The following is a 24,745-nucleotide window of genomic DNA, read 5'->3' as shown; positions in this document are numbered from 1 at the left end:
GCACTAGAACAGAGGAAAGGCCAAGTCAAACGGAAACACAGAGAAAAATCCGCCAATGGAGTCAAGTTCGTTTCCGCATGTTGGCTAAATTAAGTATGCCGGTTGCAGCCCACTGCTGCAACCCGGAAGAGCACATTATGCATACGGTTTTCATTTTCTTTCTTTTCTGTTCTGCTGTTTTTTTTCGGTTTATGTCTTTCACCTTCTCAAGGCATTCGCCTTGAAATTTTAATGTTTCCAACGGAACAAGGTCAAATTTGTATGCATGCACTTTGTTTGTTTCAATTGGTGCACTATATTTGCCTTCTATAGGTTAAGTTTGGTTGAACTAAATGAAAAAAAAAATCCAACATCATCCGACATTGAAATTCTTCGATAGAGGCAAAAAGGATGGTGCACTGCCTCCTCTCCGGCTGTGGATGAATAAATTCAGAGCAGAGAAAGCCATCCTGCGGGGTCGGGGCAGGGAGTTTGTGTGTGGGCTTGAGTTTCCCCCTAGAGGTTCTCCGAGCACTGAGCACACTGGGAAATGAATGGGAAATGGCAAATAAATAAACATGAGCCTCCGACGAACGGCGGTTGAACGTGGTGGGGGTGGTTGGAATACGAATTGCAGCGATAGTCAGGTGGAGAATTTAAAGCAATGAACTTTTATTCGTTTTACTCATTCAATGCTCGTTCGCTCAATAAAATAAAAAGGGAACAACACAGCTAGAGTTTTGTTTCGCGAAAATTATCCAAAACGACCCGCAGCAAACCTAATCAAAGCCATTTAAAAGGTCGAAATCGTTCCAAAAATTGAGCAGACAAACGTCAGAAGCAGAAACTCGAAAAATGTCCGCGGTACACCACACACCATTCCATGTAGCAGTTTATGTGAACCCCCATCGTCAGACATTTATTTCCGCGTGCAGCAATTATCTAATGAAAACATTTCCCAAGTCCTTTTATCTTTTTCGCGTGCCAACTCCCGCTTCCCTTTGCGATGGGGTTTCAGTTTTGTTCACAGCTTCCACGAGGCGGCGGCTAAACTTTCAGGTGTATGGCACTGAACTGGAGAACGGGGATCGTCGTTCCTGCAGCAGACGGTTTGCCAACAGCAAAGTAACATGAATGCCACCGACGCACTTTTACTGCATTGTTAAATAAACGGTATGCTTACCGTTTCCCCTCCCCTTGCAGCAAACTGTTTCATTGTGTATGCGTCTTTGGTTGAGTGGAATGCGAAATAAGCTTCGGTATCCTTTGGCACAGCCTGTCAGTAACAGTACCAAGCAGTTTTCAAAGCAAGTCTGCGTCCGGGGCGAAGCCGGAACCATTTGAATCGTATTACAATAAACTCCGGTAACTGATGCTTTGCACAACTGACGACTAGGTACCTGCAAAAGAAGGGACATGTAAACTGTATTTAAAGACTTGAAGCGGTACGAAGCAGGGGATTCCATTCTATTTATACGTTTACAGAAAATGTGATTGTTGGTAAGATAGAGGACGCCAAACACTTTTCTGATTATAAAAATTGAGATCTAATGAGTGATTTGACCAGTGTTAACCGAATTAGAAAACTGCTCAGTCTGGACAGCGCTTTATAGTACATTGATGCCTTGTTCAGTGTTTTAAGTGTCCAAACAAAGAAATTTATTGTACGTTTATTCAGCTTGGTAGTACAAAATGAACTGGCTTGTGATGATGAGGGAGTGCCTACGCTAGCTCTACGTATGTATTTGTTAGTACGCCCTGCGACAGTGCATATTTGTGTTAGTTACAAAAGGGAACGTGTAGGACCACAGATATAAGGACAGATGAATATTATTACACGCTTTCTTTTCAAATTAATACAGCCATTGTCCATAACGTTGTGGAGATTTTATTGAACGTCCACTACGGCTAGTTCGGCATTCAGTGTGTGGTTCTTTCAACGGAGAACTTAGCAGAGGTTGAGATTGGGACAAGGTGGGGGCAAGGGTAGATTCAGAAGTAGGAGAAGAAGCAGAGGCATTAGTGGGGGCAGAAGCGGAAGCATAAGCAGGGGTAGATGCGAAAGCAGGAGCTATTGCTCTAGTTCCATCATTATGATTCGGAGTTGGAGACTGTGGCTGAATGATGGGGAAAGGTGGTCGATCTACTACATCGTGCTGAGGACTTCTATTGTGGTACAGACTGAAAGGATAATTTTTAAGGTTTTCATGATTTTGAGAATATCCAATAAGATGGTCCCCAATTATTGTATCCCGTACATCAGTGCCATCATTTGCAGTACGCGTCATAAACCTACGGTTTCGTCTGAAATGATTTCCGAACCCATCTCTAACTATATACGACCGTCCATTAACGTCACGCGTAACAGTACCATATTACCATTCGTTCGAACGTTTCTTGAAGACTACACGATGTCCAACCTTAGCGGCGGCAAAGGCTTTGCAGTTCTATCATAGTTCTCCTTTTGTACGGCACGTTTTCGTTCAAACTTGCTGCGAATAACACTTTCTGGTACGCTTTCACGAACCAAAAGAGATTCATCTACTGGTAAACGCGTCTTAAGCTGTCTTCCGAAGAATAGTTGGCTTGGCGTTAGCTGCATACCAGCTACTGGAGTTGTATTGTATTCAAGAAGGCGATACTGAAACTGATCAACTTCACCAAGTTCATAACATCGTTTCAAAATATTTTTCGCTATTGCAACGGCTTTCTCCGCTAACCCGTTGCTCTGGGGGCACCGTGGACTGGAGAATGTGAACCTGATGTTGTTTTTGTTCGCATATCTTTCACATTCCAACGAGTCAAAAGGGATGTTATCACTGCGAATCTGTGTGGGGTATCCATTAGTATTGAAAGCCCTATCGAATAATAGGCATACACTTCGCATGGTTTTATCTTGAAGCCGATCTGAGCAAACAAAACCTGAGTAAGCATCAATCAACACCAATCAATCCCGACCACCATACTCGTAAATATCCGTTGACACCTTCTGGAATGGATACTCTGGAGAATCATCCTGTTTAAGCGACTCTTTTGGATTATTGCGCTGGAATTTCTCACAAGTCATACACTTCTTAATCACCTCCGGGATGTCGTTGGTCATTCCTGGCCAGAAGAACTGCATCCTTGCCATAGCAAGAGTTTTTTCTACTCCAAGATGCGGTGCATGAAACCACTTACAAATCAAGTTTTGCAATTTTGTCGGAACAATCAGTCGATGATGTTTAAATAGTAAACCATTTTCGCAATGAAGTTCATCGCGATACTTGTAAAACAACTGACTCAGATCATCCAGTTTGTGATACGATGGCCAACCTCGTTCAACATATCGAACAATGCGCATGTAACGCTCATCATGGTTTAAAGCCTCCACATAAAGGTTCAAATTATCATCGGACATACATGCTCGTTTTACAAGAGAATGAACTACACCTTCCAATTGAGCATCAGATTCTCCAGTCTCAGGTAAAGGAGCTCTCGACAGACAATCTGCAACAAGCATATATTTTCCCGCAGTGTATACAACTGACAGACCAGGGTACTTAAGAAGCTTTAAGAACATCCGCTGCAGGCGTGAAGAAACTTCATCTATATTTCGCATAATGAGGGTTTCAAGAGGTTTGTGGTCAGATTGGACTTCAAATTCACGGCCATACAAAAAATAATGAAATCGTGAACAGGCGAAAACAACTGCAAGTAGTTCTTTTTCAATTTGAGCCCATTTTTGCTCACTACGGGACAGGGTTCGTGAAGCAAATGCCACTGGTCCATGATTTTGAAGTAAGACACATCCAAGTCCATCTTTGGAACTATCAGTTTGTATCGTGCAAGGCTTTGTTGGGTCAAAAATGGCTAGAACTGGTGCTTTAGTTATATACGAGAGAAGATCATTTAATTCCATATCGTGTTCGGCAGTCCACAGCCATTCCGCACCATGGTAGGTAAGCTTACGAATATTTGCAGTACGTTGCGACAGGTTGCGGACAAACTTTGCGAGGTACTTCAACAAACCAAGTAGGCGCGAAACCTCTGCAACAGATTTTGGTTTCGGCATTTGAGTAATTGCTCGAATATCTTTATCCAAGGGCTGTATCTTTCCTTCACCGATTATGCTTCCCATGAACTTCACTTGTGGTGATCGAAATTGTAGCTTATCAGGGTAAAATTTCACATTATTCCGACGAGCACGATCAAGAACCATAAAAAGGATTCTATCATGGTCTGCCTCATCAACACCCGCAATTGCCAAGTCATCGAAGTAAACCTCAACTCCGTCTATGTCGCCAAAAATCTGAACCATTTTGCGTTGGAACATTTCGGGAGCATTATTTAACCCAAATGGGACACGATTCCACCGGAAACGACCAAAGGTCGTCATAAAAGTGGTAAATTCCGAACTTTTCAAATCAAGCTCCATTTGCCAAAATCCATTGCACAAATCAAGAACAGAAAATACTCGTTTTCCAGACAAACGACTAAATAGATCTTCAAAAAGTGTTCGCGCTTGATGCATCTGTTCAATGGCTTGGGATCAAGACAGATGCGCAGTTTTCCATTTGGTTTCTCAACTATCTGCATGTTGCTCACCCAGTCGGTAGGATAATCTACTGGTGAGATTATGCCTTGTATCTCCATTTGTTGTAATTCCACCCTCAAGCGATCATGAAGAGCTAGCGGTATTCGCTTTTTATAGTGAACAATCGGAACAGAGTTTTCCTTGAGAACGATGCTACACTTGCCTGGAATTTTACCTAACCCTTCAAAAACATCGTGAAATTGTCTGATAAACTCTTCCCTACTTCCTGGAAACTCCGAGATGGCATTCAAACGCTTAATCAACCCAAAAGCTATGCAGGATGACAACCCAAGCAGTGGCTCAAAACTGCCATCAACAACCAGAAACTCGGCAATTCGTTTGCTTTTATCAGAAGTATCAACACAAAGAAGCTTCACTTTCCCGTAAATCCGAATTGTATTTGCACTGTAATCAAGTACAGGAGTATTCTCAAAATCATGAATTTTAGTATTAAGCTTCCGGACAACACTGATTGGGATACAATTAACATCGGATCCAGTGTCTAATTTAAACTTAACTGGAAGCCCACTAACGAGATAAATTTTCGTCCACCTGTCTACTCGGCTGTTGCAGGACGATGGTTCATGGACGTTAGCGCTTACTCTATAGGGATCATTAAGGGAATTAACACAAAAATCATTATCATATGCACTACCGACCTGACCAAAACATAAAACATTACCTGCGTCATTCCAGTTAACAGAATGCACTGCTTTTCCGGATGAGAATTTTGGTTCCGTCCTCGGTGTCTTGACATTATCTCCATCCTTCGATGTTCTCTTACGGCAGCATTTCCTGAAGTGACCCACATCGCCGCACGCATAGCATTCCACACGCCCAGCTGGGCAACTGCGGCGATGGTTGCGCACGTACGGATGACCACAATTGTAGCACTTGTTATTGCGATTGATTGCAGCCACTTCCTGAATCCCCTCCTTTAGTTTGATATCCTCCGTTTTGTCGACAGCCTTTACTTCCATCACAATATCCTTTCTGTCCAGCAGCAACCGATTTTCTGTAGCAGCTTCAAAAATTTTACACGTCTCCACTACTTTAGACAGCGAGTCATCCTTCCCGTCCAGAAGTTTTAGTTGCAGCTTTTTATGATGCACTCCGATGATAATCTTGTCGCGGAGCATACGATCAGCATATGGAACTTGGCAAGCAGAGCATTTGAATTCACAGAACTGACTTTGAGTGCGCAGCTCTGTCTCGAAGTCGGCGAAAGATTGTTTTTCCTTCTGCGTTATCAAATTAAATTTGAACGCCTCCATCGTAACGTTTCTGCGTGGCAAGCAGTAATCGTCGAATGCTGCAATAACTTCTGCAAGTGTGCGTGTAATGTTCTCGTGTGCATCAGCAAACCTTTCTTCTTCTTCTTCCACATTACCGCTTTCGTTTCCCGCTTGTTCATCGTTGTCTTGCCCAAACATGTTCTCGATGCTTCCATTGTTGGGATACAGCGTATTGAAAATCTCCACCCCTCGCGGTCCAATCACCCAGAGAAACGTTGCTATTTTATTCGCTTCACTTTCCTTGATTTTGTTGTTAGCACGTAGAAAAATTCCAAATGCCTGCTTCCATCCCGGCCATTCCTTTGCTAAGTTAGATCCATCAAGCGGCTGGGGCAATCGAAGGTCGAATCCGGATGCCATTCTTGACTTTCAGGCAGCAACTTTCTCACTCCTTTCTGCTATCTATTGAACAGACAGCGTATCGAATATGCTATTCGAATCCGTTTAGCTTTAATTTGCGAAATTTACTTTTCTTCTGACACCATGTTTTAAGTGTCCAAACAAAGAAATTTATTGTACGTTTATTCAGCTTGGTAGTACAAAATGAACTGGCTTGTGATGATGAGGGAGTGCCTACGCTAGCTCTACGTATGTATTTGTTAGTACGCCCTGCGACAGTGCATATTTGTGTTAGTTACAAAAGGGAACGTGTAGGACCACAGATATAAGGACAGATGAATATTATTACATTCAGACTACAGAGTTATAACATATTATAGCGCTATCTTGACGGTGGTTTCTGTGTTCCAATTATTTGACAACCGTGTTGTACCCCAAAATGGCGAGGATCACAGGGGAAAGAGCGTCCAACATAGCTCTGGTCTTCACGAGCTCCTACCTCACGCTTCCACGTGTCGGATGATGACAGCCAGTATATGCCCATATATGTGCTGGTAGCGGGGTGTGGGCAATGTCATCACGATTAACCCATATCGTGATGATAGCAAGGCTGAGAAGGTGCGAATCGTCGAGCGTCTGTCCACCAGGAGGTGCGGCTCAAACAGCGTCTGTCTGGCATCCAGCGGCTGAAACAAGAAATGTTGAATCGTGTCAACTAAACCTAAGATGGCAGCCCCATCAACACGATGTAGGTATCGCGACCCTGGTACGGTAGCATACTGAATTATAAAAGTACTCAGAAAAATGAAGTAAGAAGAAGAAAAAACGAACGGAATTTTCGGCAACTGACCCAACGGCAACGAAATAAGGACAATGAATAGAAACTCGGTTCTTGGAATGTCAGAACGTTAAATGAACCTGAACATGTGAATGGTGAATGTGAGTGTGGCTGCTATTCAAGAAGTACGGTGGCTTAGATCTGGAGAACGTGAATTCAGGGCGGTAGATCCTATCGCCAACACATCGTTCAAATACCATATCTACTACAGCGGTGGCGATAGAGCAGAACACGGAGTTGGTTTCGTAGTGATTGGGAAACAGATGAAGCGGGTTATGCGGTGGAAACCGGTTAGCGAGCGCATCTGCGTTTTGAGGATTCGTGGCAAATTCTTCAATTACAGCCTGATCAACATCTACGCACCGACTAACGATAAATCCGATGACGTGAAGGACGCGTTGTATGAAAGCCTGGATAAAACCTACGATGAGTGCCCTAAACACGACGTGAATATTGTCATCGGAGATGCAAACGCGCAGGTCGGAAGAGAGGAATTCTTTCGTCCAATCATTGGAAGCTGATAAACTTCGCTGCTGCTCGTGATATGGCCATCAGTAGCACCCACTTTGCACGCAAGGATATTCGAAAGCACACCTGAAGACACCCTAATGGCGAAACTTGCTCCCAGATCGACCACGTGTTGATGGATGGTCGGCATTTCTCGGATGTCGTAGATGTCAGGACCTTCAGGGGTCCTAATATCGACTCGGATCACTACCTCGTTGTCGCGAAAATTCGAGCGCGTCTATCGACCGTTACGAGTTCGAGAAACCGGAGATCGATGCGTTTGACAGTAGATGGTGTTGCTGCAGAGTACCACCAGAAGCTGAATGAGCGGATAGCGGAAATCAACGTGAACGAGAATCTCAACAATCTGTGGGAAGCTGTCCACGGAGCGGTGAGCACAACAGCCCCGTACCCGTCAGAACAGAGAGCGGTACAGGGTAGCAAGGTCAGCCGAGAAACGAACACATCGCAGGAAAAAAAGGCACTACGAGGAACGCGTTATTGCTGAGGCGCAAGAAAGTATGGAGCAGAATGATATGCGAAGGTTTTACGCAACTGTCAATGGCGTGAGGAGTAAGACAGCACCGTCTCCCGCCATGTGCTATGACCGTGAAGGTAATCCGCTGACAGATAAAACGATGGTGGCTGCCAGGTGGAAGGAGTACTTCGAGACGTTGCTGAACGGAGAGAACGACAGAGCATCTACAAACAGAACACACATCGACGACGATGGTCAAGCTGTGGAACCACCAACGCTAGAAGAGGCGAAAAAGACGATACGAGAGCTGAAAAACAGTAAGGCTGCGGGGAAGGACGAGCTCCCGGCCGAACTTCTCAAACACGGAAGTGAGCAGCTGCACCAGATGATCCACCGTATACTGCTCAGGATATGGGAGGAGGAAGAATTGCCCGCTAGCTGGTTGGATGGTCTCGTTTGTCCCCTCTACAAAAAGGGACACAGACTGGAGTGCGCCAATTACAGAGGAATCACGCTTCTGAATTCGGCGTACAAAATATTATCACGTGTGCTGTTCAACAGATTGAGCCCGCTTGAGGAATCCTTCGTCGGCGTTGATAAGTGATAGTTTTGCACCTAGGAATGCACAGGACGCTGAAGTTTTTGAGAAAATCAGTGCTTTCCGGTCATAATTCGTGTTTTTTGCATCAGTTAGATTTACGATCCGCCATATTTTTTTCGTTCGGTTGCGCAGTGCCTTCATCAGATCGCGTGTATTAATGTGTGTGTGCGTCTATGTCGCAAATGCAGCCATTATTGCTAGATCGAAGTTTTTGAGGACTGAATACTACGAGGAATTAGCTAAGTTTCATATATATAACAACGTATGATTTTCAGCACCCCAAAATTCCAATGATTCGGTGTATTTATTCATGAAAACGCGGGTTTAATTTTTCTCAATTTGATCAACTTGCAAATTGTTGTGCTACAGTATAAATATTTCTGAGGTTATTTGGTTGAGATGTGTGAGAATATTTTGATCTGTTGATCTTTTTAGCGAAGGAGAAGCGATGAGCGTTGTAAAAGTTTTGTGGTAGTGGTACACAGGGCTCACGGGATTGTTTTTTTTGTCTCGCTCGCACGCGTATTGGAATCGTACATCCTGAACGAAAAAGTAAACTCGCGTTTTTCTGGACGTTTTGTCGGGGCTCTGAAGGCCCACGCACATTAGATCCGGATCGGACGCGTTGCGGCAAAGTGACAGCTAAATCTATTGTCTAACTGTAAAATTTACGTCAACGCAACGCAAACGGATCTAGGAACGGTGGCCCTTGAGAGGGTTGTGATGTTCATTTTTATGGCAGGGGATGGTCGTGGAATCGGGATTTTGATATTTATTCGTGGCCGTCTTTTCATCGTATCAATGAAGGATGGAAGTTTTTGCGCGTGAATTTTCGGTTTTTTTTTAATCAATATAGAGATTGCTTAAGTGTGACTGTATCAGTGATTGTTTTCATCGGGAAAATTTTCCGCTATGAAATTTTTTTTTTCCCGACGAAAACATTTTGCGTATATGTATACGTAACGTAGTGTGCGTACGATAAACGTCAGCAATCTCTAGTTTTAAATAGAAATATAGACGCGATAAAGTTGACGTGCCATGCCATTTCTCTTTAAGTTGGAGGGGAGGGAGAGACGACTTGAGAAACGATTCTCGCTCTCTTCATTTCTCTCGTGTCGCTCGCTCTTCTAATTTATCGGGTGGTGGTGGTGGTGTTGGTGGAGGCCTCGCGCGTGGAGGAGATAGAGTTATTATAGAAAAAGGAGAATTCTAGATAGAGCTGGAATTAGGGCCTAACAGCTTTTGTAAACAGTGACTTCTCTTGATGATTTCTAGAGATTCAAGGCTCGCCCACGCAGACCAACATCCTCATCGGGTAGGGAAAGACATCCACTATCCGATGGTAAGGTTGGTCTGCATGGACGTGCCTTGAATTCCTTGAAATCATCGATAGAAGTCGTTGTTTACAAAAGCTGTTACGCCCTAATTCCAGCTCTATCTAGAATTAGGAGATCGGCATTCCATTGAAGTAAATAAGTGTGTAGAGTTTTAACCTTTAAGGTAAAGGCGCTCATACAAGGCATGATCCGGCGCAGCGTTTTTGTGGTGCGTCGTTTTTATAAAAATCATTTAATTTATATTAAAAAAAAATAATAACCAGTTTTTAGGATGCTAGAAACCTAAAAAGTACCATACTCGAATGATGGACCAACTGATGGATCTTTTCCACAGATAATTCCCTGAACACGTATAAGCGCTTTTCGGTCATGGGAGAGGTGGTCGTTTTGCTTTAAGTTTTATGTTTTACAGGTAATTGAAACCCAGCTATTGATTAGATGAGCATACAACAGCAGTAATTTTTAAAGCATTCATATTAATTTAGTTTTTTATTGATGACATTATGCTTGATGGAGCCAAATCTTCCGCTTAATCGTATTATCTCACTAACTTTATTAATGTTTCTGCAGTATAGCACCTGTGGATTATGAGATGCTCGATGACCCTGGAGGGATCGATTTTGCTTACTGAGCAGAAAATCATGGATTTAACCCCAAGCTCTTCCACAGCACAAGAAATCCCCACCAACATTTGTATATTTGATATTGAAAATTCGGAGATTATTTGCATATCATGCGAAAACGTAGTCCTGTATTGTCGCGAAACGTTATGGTTCTGAGATGCTCGATGACCTTGGAGGGATCGTTTTTGCTTACTGAGCAGAAAATTATGGGTTTAATCCCAAGCTCTCCGTCATGACTCTTAAAATTCATGATCACTAAACAAAATGAATATGTTCTTTCGATAGCCGGCTATCGAGAGATTAAATAAACAACAAATAAACAATACATACTTTTGGTTGCATCGCCAACTTGAGGTGAATCCTAACCGAATACCCTACCCAACCCTCCAACTCCGTAGCACTTATGAGGGTGTCGCTAAGTCGGTGGCCTCTCGTTAAGTAAGTACTACATCAACATTTCCTTCCCTATCCCTAGTTATGGTAAAGATGGGCGTGGCCGGGAATAGCGACAGTCATGCTTCTGTTACTCTTGTTTAGATTGGAATCAATGTTTACTCCCCAGCATTATTCCTGAAAGTAGTCTAACTGAGAATTTCAGAAGAGACGTGAGTGTCGCTAGTATCCAATCTACGAAGTATATCATAGCAACGCTAACGCTAACGCTTGAGGAATCCTTCGTCGGCGAATACCAGGCTGGTTTTCGTGAGGGTCGATCAACGACGGATCAAATACAACAATGACAACAACTTGCAGACTCATCATCTGTTCATAGATTTCAAGGCAGCGTACGATTCAGTAAAGAGAAACGAGCTATGGCAGATAATGTAAGAAAACGGTTTTCGACGAAACTATTTAATTAGGTTGATTCGTGCAACGCTGGATGGTTCGAAATCATGTGTACGGGTTGCAGACGATATTAAGAGATGAACTAGCCTTAGGCTAAAAATCTCTCTAATAAAGAAAAAAAAAAAAAATGCAGACGATATTTCGGCCTTGTTCGTGACCGTAGATGGGTTGAAGCAGGGAGATGCTCTTTTGAACTTGCTATTCAACATCGCCCTCGAAGGAGCGATTAGGAGAGCTGGCGTGCAGAGGAACGGTACCATCATCGAAAGTCGCACATGGTCCTTGGTTTTGCGGAAGACATCGACATCATCGGAATCGACCGTAGAGCAGTGGAAGAGACATTCGCGCCTTTTAAGAGGAAGACAGCGAGGATTGGTCACGATAAATTCTACCAAAACGAAGTACATGGTCGCCGGTAGAAAGCGTGGTAGCAATAGTGGTGTTGGTAGTGAAGTGGTGCTAGATGGCGAAAAATTTGAAGTTGTGGACGAATTTGTTTATCTTGGTACTTTAGTGACGTGCGATAATGATGTTACCCGCGAGGTGAAAAGGCGTATTGCAGCCGCGAACAGGGCTTTCTACTAGTTGCGTAGCCAGCTGAAGACCCGCAGCTTGCGTACGAAAACGAAATTCGCGCTGTACAAGACGTTGATTCTGCCGGTAGCCCTTTATGGCCACGAATAGTGGGCATTGAAAGAGGTCGATCGGAGAGCTTTCGGTGTCTTCAAGCGTAAAGTGCTGCGAACAATACTCGGCGGTAAACTGGAAAATGGCATCTGGCGGCGTCGCATGAATCACGAGTTGTACCAAGTATATAACAGCATGGATATTGTGAAGCTTATAAAACACGACAGACTACAGTGGGCTGGGCATGTGGCACGAATGCCGGAAGAGCGTCAAGCGAAGTCAATATTCAGCAGGGAACCCAGAAGAGGACGCCGGTTCCGGGTAGGCCACGTACGCGTTGGCTTTGTGCAGTTGAGCAGGACATTAGGTACTTGAACGTCCAAGGCGACTTGAAGCGATTGGCTCAGGACCGAGACCAATGGAGACAATTTCTTCGTTCGGCGCAGATTTGAATTCAACGAGTCGTCACCCATCAGGTAGGTTGTACCTAGGGGCTGGTTCTTTCTCCTTGGACGGAATTTTGGGAATTCGAGAATCCTTCCTATACGGTCTGGGAGAACCGATTCCTTGCGATTTCTTCCGGTTTCCTTTTACGACACTAATCACAATTCATTCAGTACACAACTATATAGTTTACTTAATATTGAAAACAATTTATTTAAGACACTACACTACACATCTAACATTTATTTTAAAACTTATTAATTACATCACATATTTGGTCCCGTAACCGTCTATCGACCTGGCTATCTGGAGTCTGATTCTGTCTTCTATATTTGATGCTAGCTGAGTGTGCCCGGCCTTGCTCGCGATTCAATATTAGCTTGAGTTTATGCGACGATTAAAAAAAAGCATACTATATTGTATGTAGCCCCCCCCCCCCCCTTTAATCTTAGGCGCTACCCCCTATAACCATCTCCTTATACCTCCACATGCCAAATTTGGTTCCATTTGCTTGATTAGTTCTCGAGTTATGCAGAAATTTCTGTTTCATTTGTATGGGAGCTCCCCCCCCCCATACAGAAGGGGGAGGGGTCTCAAACTATCATAAGAACCTTTCCCGGTCCCAAAAACTCCTGCATACAAATTTTCCCGTCCATTTGTTCAGTAGTTTCCGAGTATATAAGGGTCAAACAGACAGACAGACAGAAATTTATTTTTATATATCTAGATAGACTAGTACAATCACAGCTAAAAAAAAGTAGTGTAAATTTCCGTTACTATGATGCACATAAATGGAGCGTCATAAATCATACAAATTTACATTATAAATCGTGTAAATTTATGAGACATGTCATGCAATATTCAATATATTGTATGCAACTTTCCACCTTTGTTTGCAACATTTCTTGCAAGCTGCTATTTTACGTGAAAAGGAACATTACATGCATGGATGTTTACATCACCAGTAAAATTCAGATTTTTTTAGTGTGTAGTTACCCTTAGACTATAAAAGTGTATATTTTCTCCCTTGTTACTGTAGTGTATTGACCATACCCTGTTAATACAACATTGCTCACCTCCAAAGAGAGAGGTAAACCATACTAACCTATCAGGAAGGAACCTTGCTCTTGGAGTGAGAGAGACGGACGAAGGTGGACGAGGAGATGGGATTGGCGTTGACGGCACCGTCGAAAAATTTGCTCTTCCAGCAAATATAGACAGTTTCTTATGGGAATTTTCGGTGGAGTGAAAGGATAGTACAAAGTCCGCCATGTTTCACGCACAGTCTGACGTTTGCTTATGGATTTTCTCATAGGAGTAAAAAGTTACAGAGTCGCCGTCAACGCCAATTGAACGTACGAGAGGAAGAGCACGGACGGAGGCCACTGAGTCTGGAGGATACGACGGGACAACATCCAGGAGACCAGGGCACGAATTCTACAATTGGCGACTTGGTGGTGGAGAACCGCACGCGGAAGGTAAATAACACCGACAGATTTATGGATGATCTTCGAACCAGGAAAATAAATCATCCAAAATAGTGCCCGTTCTTTTTCTGTTTTCATGCGGTTTCGGTCTGCCAGGGTGTAGCGCTAAGCTTGGAATACTGTTATTAGAGCAGTTTTGCGAGTGACGTGAGAAATTCTGTGGTGCGGTTTTTAGGTTATGATTTTGTTTTTGATCGTACAATCTATAAAATGATGAAAAATATCCGATGAACAGGTACAGAAGCGAGAATTTTCGGAATTCTCCTTGATGGGTCGAGAATCAGTAGCATTCTCTTGGAGGTGGCGAAGGTCAATTGGACCTTCCCAGAGAAGCGAGAATTTCCGGAATTCTCCTTGTTTGTTAAATAATGTTAAGCATTCTCTTGGAATTGATGAAGATCAACTGTTGTAAAGTAGAATTTTGGAATTTTCTGCGTATGTAACACATATGTACATCCTGACGGATCTGGCTAAAGTCCTAGTCCTAGTTTTATTCAGAAAAGCAGTCATGGGCATGATTGTGTTGACCGTTAAACTCAATGTTGTTCTCGTTTGAGTGTTCGTATGAAATGAAATCTGTGGTTAAAAAATGTAATTTATATCCAAGATGAACACTAGGTATTCACTTGTTGAGTTGTGTTTAACAAAAACAATTGTGTATTGCAACCAAATTGAGACGAGTAAACTGGCCAAAGAATGGCGAGCGTGGAAGGAGTCACTTGAGTGCTACTTTGCAGCTTACGGAATTACAGACCAGAAGGTCATGCGAGCAAAGCTTAGGCGGTCCTGCTCTTCAAACTGTATTCAGAAATCTCAAGGACTATGATCACGTACCGGTGGTAGCGCTCAACTGGGGGTTCGATGCCGCCGTTGAAAGATTGGATGAATTTTTTGGACCAAGACCTCAGAGCACATCCGAGCGTAGGAAGTTGCGACAAATGAAGCAAAAGTCAAACGAGCGGTTTGCTGATTATGTCATCCGTTTGAAACAACAGGCCACGGAATGTGGATTTGAGAAGTACGGAACGGAACTAGCTCAGATACTCACAGAGATCTACTTGACGGACGCTATGGTCGAAGGATGCACTTCGAATGAGGTTGTTGAAAGATTTACCGTTTGCTGAGATTGAAGCACTTGGCATATCGCAAGAGGGAGTTGATCAACAGGTGGAGGAAATTGTTTCGTCGAAACCACCAGAGAAGATTTACAAGGTAGGGCAGTCGACACCAGACCCAAAGAACAGCAATAAATCGCTAATTAGGCTGGCTTTAGTTTGCTACAACTGCGGACGCAAGGGTCACGTTTCGGCATCGATGGCATGCCCTGCTCACAACAAGCAGTGCCGAAGTTGCAGCAACCATGGACACTTCGAGAAGATGTGCCGAAAGCGTAAGCGTAATGATTCCAAAGGATCGACAGGAACACAAATTCGCGTGGTGACAAAATTGGAAGAAGCATGTACCTCAGAAGGCAAAAATTCTGAAAATGGTGAACAGGATAAAGTGTACTACGCGTTTTATTCTGGAAATGGGGCCAATGTGATCGAATGTGTTGTTGGAGGTGTGAAGCTGGAAATGTACGTTGACTCGGGTGCAGACGCTAATTTGATAAGCGATGACGCGTGGACTGACCTCAAGTCACACAATGTCGCAGTATCCTCTTCGACAAAGGGATCCTCTCGAATCTTAAAAGCATACGGTACTGATAAACCTTTAAGTATCTTGGGATCGTTCGTATCACTCATAGCAGTAGGTGAACGTGAAGTCCTTGCAGAGTTTCTTGTTGTGAAAGGTGGCCAGCGTTGCTTGTTGGGTGACGTCACTGCTAAAGAGCTAGGTGTCCTACGTGTGGAGATACAGGTCAACCCAATGATCGAATCATTGAAGCCGTTCACTAAAATAAAAGGCATAAAGGCTCATATTCACATGGACCTAAATGCAGTTCCAGTATTCCAACCGATGAGAAGGATTCCAATTCCTCTTGAAGAAGCTGTCAACCGAAAAATGGATCAACTGTTACAGCGTGACATTATTAAGGTCAAGTCCGATTGTCGATGACTACATCATGCGCTTGGGAAAAGGAGGAATTTGGAGCAAATTAGACGTAAGGGAGGCATTCCTACAAATTGAGTTGGTGGAGGAGTCACGTGATGCCACTACGTTCATCACGAATCGTGGGTTGTTCCGCTTTACCCGTCTACCATTCGGCCTTGTGACCGCACCAGAACTGTTCCAAAAGGCCATGGACGAGATATTGCTAGGCTGCGATGGAACTTACTGGTATTTGGACGATGATGTCATCATCGAAGGAAAAGATATCAAGGAACACGACGAACGGCTGGAGAAGGTAGCATATTTTTTTTTTTTTTAATTTGTCGAACTTTTGAATTAGTTTTATTTTTCTTGTTTGTTTTAATGAATAAATATTTCTTTTGAATGAATATGAATTGAATTATTTCAGGAACTTTTACGATTGAAAGAGAGATCGGTTGAGCTAAATTGGGGCAAATGTTTGTTCAGGGTAACAGAATTAGAGTTTCTGGGGCACAGAATCTCCCATAGCGGAATCAGACCAGCCGAATCGAAAATCCAAGCTATTTTGTCCTTCAGCGAACCTCAAAATGAAGCCGAAGTTCGAAGTTTTCTTGGGTTGGCAAACTACCTCAACAAATTTATCCCAAATCTGGCCACATTGGATGAGCCATTACGACGCCTCCTAATTAAAGAAGCAAAGTTTTTATGGACGGACGAGCAATCTTGTTCATTCCAGGCGATGAGTAGAATCGGATACTTGGGATTTTACAAGGTTGAAGATCGCACGGCTGCAATAGCCGACGCCAGCCCTTCTGGGCTAGGAGCGATACTAGTTCAATTTGATTGTGAAAACCGTCACCGTATAATTAGCTTCGCATCGAAGTCCTTAACTGAAACAGAACGACGGTATTGTCAAACGGAAAAGGAGGCCTATTAGCTATCGTGTGGAGCATTGAAAGATTCCGGTATTATCTTTTGGGAAAGAAGTTTCAGATCTTCACGGATTGTAAAGCACTGAAGTTTTTGTTTTCCGTGCATTCGAAGCCTTGCGCACGTATAGAACGTTGGGTTCTAAGGCTGCAGACTTTTGATTACAAGGTTATCCATGTAGCAGGAAAAGACAACATTGCCGATACACTCTCTCGTCTGACAAAGGAAAATCCTACTCCATTCGATATATCGGAAGAAATCATGGTCAACGAAGTTGCTCTGTATGCTGCCAATTGTTCCGCATTATCCTGCAAGGAAATCCAAAATGCTTCAAGAGATGATTCTGAAACACAACAAATTTTGGGAATGTTGAAACGAGATGCTATACAAGAGGTGCCAGTTGAGTACCGAGTTGTTGCCAATGAATTATGCGAGTTAAATTACATTTTATTAAGGGGCGATCGAATAGTGGTTCCCAGTTCCCTCAGGATGAAAGTGTTATCGACTGCTCATGAAGGACATCCAGGGATCGTTATGATGAAGAACCATTTAAGGTCAAATGTTTGGTGGCCAAGGATGGACAAGGCTGTTGAAAGATTCGTGAAGAATTGCCGAGGTTGCACGTTAGTGGCGGCACCTGATGCATCGGAACCAATGATCCGCAGCAAACTCCCATCTGCTCCATGGGAAACAGTAGCTCTTGATTTTCTTGGTCCACTTCCAGAAGGACAATATATGCTGGTTGTTAATGATTGTTACAGCCGTTTTATGGAGGTCATCGAGATGGAGAGTACGACCACGAGTGACGTTATCAGAGAGCTATCAATCATATTCAGTAGATTCGGAATTCCTTCAATTCTGAAGGCGGATAATGCTCCACAATTCAGCTCCGAGTGTGCAGAATTCCGAGAGTTTTGTAAAGCCAACGGAGCGAAGCTATTGAATACTATTCCCTACTGGCCCCAGTGTAATGGGGAGGTCGAAAGGCAAAACCGTTCACTTCTCAAGCGCCTACGAATCGCACAAGAGTTGGGCCATGACTGGAGAAAGGAGTTAAGGCTTTACATGCTCACTTAGCATGCCAGCAAACATCCGTCCACTGGAAAATCACCTGGAGAAATCATGTTTAGCCGGCGTATAAGGAGTAAACTTCCGACTTTGCATAATTTCCAGGAGGATGCCAGCGTTCGAGAACAAGATTTGGTTTCAAAAGAAAAAGGGAAGGAATATACGGATCGGAGACGTCATGCGAAAGCAAGTGACTTACGTGAAGGGGATGTGGTTCTGCTGAGAAGAATGCGTAAGAAGAATAAGCTCGATACAGACTTTGCAAATGAGGAGTACATTGTTAATCGTAGGTCAGGAACAGATACCATTGTCCAGTCTAAACGCACTGAAAAACATTACAGGCGCAGTACTGCAGATCTTAAGAAAGTCAGTGAATTTGAAACCGAGAATAGCGACAGCGATGGTACACCTGATGACAGTGAACGATGAAGTAAATGAGGATTCTCTTCCTTTGCATAAGACAACCCAACAAACAATTTTAGCTGCAGCTTAGCTTATACAGGCAAAAATTAGCTGCATAAGGCAAATTTTGGCTGAGTAAGCTAATCTGCAGCTAAAATTGTTTGTTGGGAACACCTGAAGATGATTGTGAACCTTCTGGTGAATATATAATAATATATAATAATTGCAACACAGAAACCACCATCAAGATAGCGCTGTAACACGTACTAACTCTGTAGTCTGCACAAGGCATTAGTCTCCCCCAAGCAACACACTTCCATCACAATAAGCTTCTGCAACACGATTGTGGCTCGAATAAGTTGCAAACAAGTAACCACCATTGTTCAGCACTAAGTGTACTGCTCTGATCCAGAAGCCACTTCGAAATCCACTTCCGCTACATCAGCTCTTGGATGTGATACGTCTCGAATCGAGGTTTCAACTAATCGACTAGAATGACTCGAACCGACCAAATCTATGCTATTAGCATCGAAATACACGGCGCGGATCAAGCTTGCATCAAATCAAATAGATTCGTTTCGATATCCATTCAGAATCCGATTTGCAATATATTGATGCCTGCAGTGCAAGGATTGGTGAATTTCTACCATAGCACCGAAAGTTGCTTCACGACGACCTTCAACGTTCTAATTTGATCCAGAACACAGTTTATGTGAAAAAAGAAAAAAGAAATCACAACGCCTTATGCAGCCTGGGTATCAGGTTCCTAGAAAGCAAATGCAACGCTTTTTAATACAAGGAGTCCATCACTATTCGAGTTCACATCCGGTCCGACAAGCAAAGGAACTTCGATATCTTGTGCTCCTCCTATTTTGAGCCACCTACGTAAAAATCGTTGAATCTTGATAGAGTTCACACACACACACACACACACATACACACGTGCGAGCAGTGCACGCTTTTCCGTGCATATCTTAACGATCCTCCGAAACGTTTCTTGCTACAATTTTCCTGGTTTTTTATCTTCTTTCTGTTATCTTCCGCCGCTTCGCACTCCATCAGGAGCCATCATTCTAAAAAGTCCTCCACCGTTCCGGGTCCTGTCCGTATCTACGCAGTGGCATGAGGATGATGCTATTGAATGCTGACGTTTCAGGCAAGTACGGCGGGTGAGTGCAATGGTCCATAGTGGAATGTGATGAAGAGTGATTTGTTATTTTCAGTTCTTTTCAAGCTGGAGCCAGCACTCTTTTTCCGACGCTCTTCACGCCATACACGTGAAAAGAGGAAAGTTACTCACCATCATCGGCTCGGCACCACGTGTGTGTGTTCCTGGAATCCGGAACGGTTGAAGAACGAACCTTGCTGTCTATTCGCATAGCTCCCGAATCATTCTCCGGCGGTGAACCGTGAAAGGGAAATCCCACAAACGCTTGAACAGAATTCTCCGACGATGGGGGGGGGGGGGAGGAGTGATGGGAGGGCAGTAGCTCGGAAAAATGATATGCATCAGTGTGATGAATGCAGAAAACATCACGTCAGGTGTTGCGAGTGAGCCTTTCTTTCGGGTACCAAAGCCCTGTGCCGGCGTACTGGAGATATAGAGGAACTCGTTCCGGCCTAAAATAGACCGTGCAAGCTCATTCCTCTGGAGAGTGTGAAAACAAAACAAAAAACACAACCAAACCGGAAAAAATAGTGCGAACATGCTTCGAAATTGGCAGCCATCACTTCCCACCAGGGACGCGGAACGGCCGCCGGGTTGTTGTCGACAGTTGGCTTTTCAGGTTGCTATCGAGAGGAGGTTGAAATCGAAAAACAAAAAAAAAACTGAACAGCGAAGCTTCCGGTTCAAAGCCTCTCCCCGAGAGTGTGTGTGTGTGGTTGTGTGTTAGGATGTGGCCGTTATCATTAGAGTCATTCATTTTCGAAAACAGTCGGAATGGAAAATGAAATTTTTTACTGCCAACAACTCATCGGTGAACTGAGAAGGTTCGGTGGTTCAAGGCTTTGTTCCGGGAGGGTCAAAAACTGAACATCAAGTGCTGCCACCAAAACGGAACACATCACGTCGCGGGACGGAGCGATTTGACTTTTTGATGGATAGTTTCTGGCAGTGGGTGCTGACGTGGGGGCATCTGTTCTGTACCAATGAAAGGGTTGGCTTTTCACTGACAAAGGCTTGAACTAGGAAAATGGTAATAGAGCTTGACAGCGTTCGATTAGTTTGATCCATTGGAATACTGATAGGGAAATAAACATCAACATTTATGTGTAAACGCTCAAATGACCGCTCATAAACTGGGAATATGCAGGCAGGGGTGGATTCAATTAACATTTACGAGACCAACATCTTACTCGAAATTCAAAAGCAAACATTTAGAAGTGCTCCTTAGTTTTACCTTTCTTACAAAGAAGGGTAAACATATCGCTTGGAAAACCTACATTCTAGTGTCATATACAATTTGAATCAGCTTAGGAAAATGACACTAACTTAAAGGTGTCATGCTTTCATAAAACACTACTGAATACTTTCGGAACCGGCCATCTGGCCGGAACATGGTCCGAAAAACACCGATTTTGGAAATTAAGTCATGTTTCTCGACAATCACTAAACCGAATTGGATGCAACAACCGCCATATAACGCTTATGAATATTTTTTTTATCGGTCTACTGGCTCCAGAGATATGGCCGGAACCTGGTACGGGACTTGACAATCGGGTAGCGATTTCGAGCCAATTTGCTGTCAAATCCAAGCCAGTTTCTGATTGGTCGATTTGATAGTAGCAATCGTGGAATAAAAAAGACAGAACCCAAGTAACAATTCAAGCTGAATTGTAAGAACAGAAGTTGATTATTGGTTGATTTAAGGTGTACGAAGCTGATTAACACCAAGCTGAATATAAAGTTGATTAGTAGTGCATAAAGCTAATTGCATCCCAATAATTCAACATCAGTAAGTTAGCTGATCTAAAGACTGATCAAGACTTATTTAAGCTTAATACTACTCCATAAACCAGCAATGCGCTACAAATATTTTGATAGCTTGATAAAATAATATGAATTTATTCCACAATATTGTTAAATATCGTCAGTGTCACTTGTTGCATTTCCGACATTTTAGTTATGCTAAATTCACTGTCTACCTTTCTAATCCTAAGAAGCACCAGCAGTAGAGACAATGAAGAGGAGATTTTTAAGAATAGCTCCACCTAGAAGTGGACTGCCACGACGTCGGAAGTATTAACATTTGTCTTTCTGTGTTTTGTCTGTTCACCACTTTATATTGCACTTAATTTTCATACCGAATTTCAAAAATATAATTCAATTATAGCACTAAACTAGCATCGAAATACATTGCGGACTTGTGTCCACATTGTGTTAACTGCACTTGAAATGAGAGGAATGTTTTACTGTCACAATTTATTGTTTAAAATTCTGCATAGCTGTATAATACTCTTCCGGTTGCTTTTATTCAACTTAATTTTGACGCGCTTCTAGTTAATGATCATACATTTCGCCACAAATATGCTTATGTGGTCGAGTGGGTATAGTTGACGCATGTGAATCAGCGACTGCCGGTTTGAATCCCGAAATTAAAGGTAATTTTTAGACATATAATAACAATATAAATATGTAAATCCAATTAGTCAGCAACATTCTAAAGCAGTCTCATAAAAAGTATAAGATATGAAGCGGTCTTCCACATTTTTTTTAAATATAAAACAAGAAGGCTGAACAAGGGTTGGAAAAGGCTATTGGTTAATGCCTTGAAAAGCTTATAATATATATTCCTGTTAAGCTTTTGGCTAATTAAAATCACCAGATTTAGATGTTTGAAAGCTGAACAAAGGCTAAAGTGGTCTATGTACAACAATTATTCAAACTAAGACTGAATTAAAATCGTTGAAAGAACACTTGTTCAGCATCAATTTGTTACCTGGAGCGATCGCATCAATCTGGCTGGCAGTGATGCCGGAATCAATATTGACGTTAATGGCGTTGTTAATTGTTTATATTTGCGAAAGGAAAGTTATAAAAATCGAATGAACTGTGTGTTTTAAGCGATGGATATTGTTGTTTTTTTTTCCTTGATTTGTTTTCCGTGCTGAGCACCAATGCTACCGACGCCAGGGAGGTAGCTTCCACACCTGTACCCTACCTATCGACCCATCAACTCATGAACCGGGGACCAACGGCTTTACTTCCCGAAGGAAGGCGTGCCTCAGAACATCCCGGCGATACCGACTGGGATTGAACCCAGGCCTGTTGAGTGAGAGGTAATCACGCTTACCACTGCACCACCGACACCGCTAGATATTGTTGTTTGCTTATGGTTGTTTTTATTGTGTTGAGCAAAATGATGTACAAGCTGCTAGACTGCGGTAGAAACTCCGAATAAAATCCAAATTAAATTAGAAAAATATTTTACATTTCTGGCATCATTGGTCAAGTTCGTCAAATACCACGTACAACTTTCCGAAGGGCATTCTTAAAAAAAACATTAAGAAGAGTGAGAAGCTCGATATTTTTTGATTGGCACCGAGCCTTGTCAGTATTCCAGATTTATCTGGATTTTCCAGATTTTCGGTCATCCAGCCAGATTTTTAAGATATGTTCAGATTTTCCCAGATTGTTCAAACATGTTGCTTTAAAAATATCATTGCAATTGATTTACACCAAAGACATCATATCAAGAAGACTGGCAACTTTGCCTGAATCTAAGCGACAGACACAGTAGCGCTGCGCTTGAGCAAAGGTGGAAGAAACGCATAGAAAAATGAGCAAATACACAAACCTTTCTTCTGAGGATGTTCTTCTTCTTCTTCTTCGCATTTCAAGCTTATTGCATATCGCATATAAGCTTATAGCGTGTTCTCAACTTAGTGTTCTACATGCACTTCCACAGTTATTAATTGAGAGCTTTCGATGCCTGTACCAGTTTTGCATTGGTATAATTGTGTGGCAAGTCCAATCATACTTCTATGCCCAGGGAAGTCGAGAAATTATCCAACCCGAAAAATTCCTAGACCGGACCGAGAATTGAACCCAGCCACCTCCAGCATGGTCTTGCTTTGTAGCTGAGCCTTTACCAACTGAGCTAAGGGAGGCCCCGGATGTTATCTTTGCTATCAAATCCGTTCGAAGCATTTACCTTTGAGCGGCAGATTACGCGATTGTACCTGCCTCATAGCGTTCGTATGAGAAAATGGAAGAGTTGCCAGTCTTTTTAATTTGTTGTCTCCGTATACACTCTAATCAAAAAATAAAAACTGCGTCTTTAATTATTAAAGGCCATCAACGTTGGAAATTATTACAACATCGTTCATGGAATTGTTACAACATGTGCGCATATTAATGGGTTGCAGAACCATGAAAATGGGGCCATTTTCTAAAGATTTTTCGCTGAAAAAAATCTTCCAACCAGGATTGCCTAAACTCCTCGAACTCAGATTATGCCGTATAGATGCTCATTGATCGTGAGCTAGTTCATCCCTCACATATAAAGAGCAATGGTGTCAAATCCAAAGAGCGCAAAAGAGCTCGAGCTCAGATTGCAGCTCAACCTGGACTTCCACAAACACGCATCACGATGAGTGATGCGGGGTTCGTTCTTGAGTGAGGCGTGATTTACATCTGCTCTGCTCCCCAAACAACATTTTGAACTTCGGGATGGACTCGGTGAAACCGTAAATATAGAGCTTCGTTATGCATTCGGAGAGAGCACGCACGGCCTTTGATTTATGCATGGTTCTTCCATTCAATATTATGATACACAACTGTGGTGACCTCCAATATCCTTCGTTCTGCCCATCTTAAAAACTTCACGTCTGCTCGTGGCAAGTGTCGTCGAGTGAATCGCGAATACCGTTAATAACTTTTCCTGGCTGGTCCGAAATCTGCACGGCTCGTCGAAGGTCTCGCAAGAGAGAGAGAATGCACAATGTTCTCAAAATCTCCCGAGCATAATGCTGCACGATGGCAAAGGCGAACGCGCACGGGCAGTCAATCAGAAATTATTCGGCTTCCCAAACGAGAGACGGAAAGGGAAAGAGAGAGAGAAAGAACTCTCACCGCTCGCATCGCACTGTAAGTGTAAGTGTAACTCGTGTCGTTTCATCCAAACCGCCTGAAGGTGTTGGTGATCGCTCGTATACCGTATGACGTGCAAAACGAGGACTGGTTGACTAGAGACTTTAAAGAGAGACAAACCGATACCAGAGTCTAGGATGAATGAGAGTCCGTGGAAAAGCATAATGGAAGTAAGAGAGCCAAAGTACTGGAATCAAGGCCGATATTCGCCTGGATTTATTTAGGCTGAAATGAAATAAT

The 24,745-nt window shown here is 43.0% G+C and overlaps 2 protein-coding genes across 2 annotated transcripts in view; both read left to right on the top strand.

Moving 5' to 3' along the window:
• Positions 1–24,745, top strand: part of LOC135708341 (uncharacterized) — a 551,505-nt gene that overhangs the window by 308,179 nt on the left and 218,581 nt on the right. The gene's annotated exons all lie outside the window — the stretch shown is intronic.
• The window catches only part of LOC135708362 (zinc finger and SCAN domain-containing protein 2), a 250,432-nt gene continuing 244,925 nt past the window's right edge, over positions 19,239–24,745 (top strand). The window contains exon 1 of the mRNA XM_065230443.1: positions 19,239–19,249. The gene's annotated coding sequence lies outside the window, so the exon portion shown is untranslated. The remainder of the gene's footprint in view (positions 19,250–24,745) is intronic.

Source organism: Ochlerotatus camptorhynchus, unplaced genomic scaffold (genome assembly GCF_037179485.1).
Source record: "Ochlerotatus camptorhynchus isolate MF236.1 unplaced genomic scaffold, CSIRO-AGI_Acam_v1.1 ptg000330l, whole genome shotgun sequence".
NCBI classification, from domain to species: Eukaryota; Metazoa; Arthropoda; class Insecta; order Diptera; family Culicidae; genus Ochlerotatus; species Ochlerotatus camptorhynchus.
The sequence above is the reverse complement of the archived record's forward strand: the minus strand, read 5'-3'. Positions and strand labels throughout refer to the sequence as shown.